This window comes from Cariama cristata, unplaced genomic scaffold, assembly GCF_000690535.1.
Source record: "Cariama cristata isolate BGI_N322 unplaced genomic scaffold, ASM69053v1 scaffold7911, whole genome shotgun sequence".
Classification (NCBI taxonomy): Eukaryota; Metazoa; Chordata; class Aves; order Cariamiformes; family Cariamidae; genus Cariama; species Cariama cristata.
Window position 1 is genome coordinate 29,988 of NW_009600957.1, and position 3,429 is coordinate 33,416.

Here is a 3,429-nt window from a genome sequence, read left to right on the forward strand (position 1 = left end):
TGCCTACAACAAAACAGAGAAGACTTGTTATTCAAGCCATGCAAATATAATTTAAAAAAATAGGTTACAGCTAGTCTGTTTATTCTGATGGCAGGAAAAGATTTCAAGGACTGAAGCTAGTGAAACAGGAACAAGTTTACAGTCATCAATCAATCAAACACAGAAGACCTAAGAAAAAAATGCCATGGACGTTCGGGCGGCTGAACAATGGAAGATGGATAAAACCACTAAGGGAATAGTATATTTGTTTTTTAAAGATATATCCTTCCTGCAGTATTAAGAAGTATCTGTGTGACCTTATCCAAGTTTTATGTTTTGATTGGATTCCACACCTTTGTGAGCTTTAGACAGAGTGCAGAAATATCTTGTCCAGGCTTGTAAGAGTATAGCTTATGGAATATCAAAAGCAACTCAGTGAGAATCTGAGTATTCTATTTACATAGACGATGATGACTTGCTGAGACTAAAATTTAACTGAAAAAAGCCTACAACAGTGAAATTTTGAATTTACTGAAGATCCAATGTCCAAGTGTACAGGTTACTTGCAGATCTATGTAGGTCTGCTTAAACTTGGAAGTTTTACAAACAATTCTGGACAGCTCAGTCAAACACAATATACTTAACTCATCACTGAAAACTCTTATGAAATATGAACAAAATATCCCTCTCTAAATCAACATCACACTTGGAACATCATAGAGTGACAAAGAAATACTTGTTAAACCTCTGGGTGAAGGAAAATTGGTTGAAAGTGCAGACTTCATTTATATCCTCTTTATGGAGTCTTAAAATGAAAAGTAATCCTTACAACAAGATATTTAGAGAGCATCTTTTTAACAGTATAGATGCTATAATTATACAAAAGTACTCAAGGGAATAATATTAAACCATTACATTTACACAAAAGTAGTTAAGTGTGGGTGGAAAAAAAGGGACTTCCTGAAGAGAGAAGGAAAAGCAAAACCACGAATGAAGTATGTGATCTTTTTCCTCTTCTAAAATAATTAGTTTTAAACACTGCAAATTAAAGCAAGCTAGATGTTTCCTGTATGCAAATTTCAATTTTTGTTGCAGTGTGAATTTTAAAACATTGCTTATTGCTTGATAATACAAGTTAGTCCAACATTAATGCAAAAGACCGAGGTTCCCCAACTACCTTCTACAAGCAATCCTTGCATCTTAGGTCCCAGCCCGTGTCAAAAAACAAGCCCTGAAAGACTGTCTGCATTTTAAGTGGATAGAAAACTAGTAGAATCCCAGCTGTACAAGATACCTGGTGAAGAAAAACAGCTGCCGAGAAAAGAGATTTTCACAAGACAACAGAAGCAGCATATTACCTCCCCACTGGGACCAAGCTCAGGTCTGGGGCTGAAGGAGTACAGCTAAGGAGACTGTTACCCTCATAGTCTCAGCTGTCCAGCCTGCATCCATAAATTTCATGTCCACCTCTAACCAATTTACCTATTCAAACAGTTTTTATAGTTGAAGACGGCAGAACAAGAGTCACTGCATTTGGCTCTTTTCTGTTCTAGTCCCAGCGTCTCCCAACAACCAACGATGGCAAGGGACTGACTCTGCAGTACTCTCACCATAGCAGAGAGGCATTCAGATGTGAAAAGTATTCACCGGCAAAGTTTTCCATGAGTACAACACCCATGAAAACTATTCTCTGTTGTAAAATCATCAATTCCTAACCTCTACTGTGACAGACGTGCTTAGAAATACCTCTGGTACCCAGATTCTTTCAGAAATATCCAGCCACCAAAATTAATCTGAAGCCTTTTTAGTATGATTTTCAAAAATTAGGCATCTTGCTAACTTACTATTGTTAGCTGTTTGAAACAGAAATGGCCACATAACCTTCATACGGTCATTTTTAGTAAATAAACCACACACTAACAATGTGGTACAGGACACAAACACTACACGAATACAGAATGTAAAGCTACATAGTCATCCAGAGAATAATTACTACCCTTTAATGGGAACTTAATTATAAAACCTCACATTAGATTTACTTAGAAACACCCTAAAATAAAGCATGTTACAGACTTATTCATGTTTCTTTCAAAATAGCATGTGTAATAGCATTAATAAAATGCAATTATGTCTTGAAACAAATGTAAAAATGACATTGCAAGTCCTATTCATGTTGCATAGAATAACTGTGCTCATTCTACAACTGAAATGTTATGGTCATCGTCTTAATTGTCAGTCCAGCGAAGCCTGGATTTAAACACCAAATTTGAAAGCTAGCTAAAATAAAATTAAAAAAAAAAAGAAAACTGAACTTTGATACTAAAGTTGTTGAAGATGAACGAGGAAAAATATGGCACAGATGATTCTCAGAGCTATAACTGAAGCACCTCTGTCAACAGAACAGCGCGTATAGTCCAAACAGGTAACAGAAGATGAGGTTAAAAACTGCCACTTTCAAAAAAAAAAACATTTTTCTGGCTATAGTATTTCTGAAATATAGTATCACAAAAGACAACCCTTTAAAATAATGATTTCTCAAAAATACAAAATGGCGTGGTCTGGTTTTCCCTCTCACGCCAGTATATCTATCGATTTCAACCAAGTCACTTGTGTCTAACGTTGGTGCTAAGGGGCATGCCAGACCAAGCCCCAAAGCACAGAAATGAAAGTCAGAAAAACAACTAGAAGGATAAACCCTCCCCAAGAGAATCTTGGGCTTTGTTAAGAGTCCCCAGAACTCAAATACATCCAGTGACCTTGACCACGAAAACCCTACAAACCTTTGCTTGCCAAAATCCTTTCTGAACTTCAGCATTGAATTCCTGTTGCACAATCTTTCTGCCTAAATACCGTATCACTGAATCGCAGACAATAATTCAACACTTAAGTAAACTTGCAGTAACTTAATCACAGTGGCAGTCACTATTTAAAGTTTACATTTGGAAAGACACAGTTTCACTATGAATCAGAACCCTTTGAACAAAAAACTACTTCTTCCATCATTCAGATACGTTCTGCTCATTTCTTATCTAGAAATGTCATACCACACCATGTGTCTGGCTTTACAGCAGACCCTTGGAGTGGCAGGATAAAGCAATGTGTATTTAAGAGCAGTATTTTCCATGCCTGCATTAACAGTAAATCATGCAACTCGGTGCCAGAGAGAAATAACTGTAAACCAGTCAAAAGTGACATTCAACATCGCAAACGTCAAACTAATTTTAAAAAGTAATTTCACTTAGCTGGCTTATTTAAGTATATGGCATAGCATTTCACATAACACAGATAACAAAAATTATATCATCCACCCCCACATCCTAGAACCTTTGTTACAGGAAAACAATCTCAGTTTATCCTAACTTGAGACTTTCAGGAACCCCTACCAACCTGACATTTCTTAATCTGAGCTTGATTTCCAGGGTCATGAATTCGATTTCTCAATGCTTTACA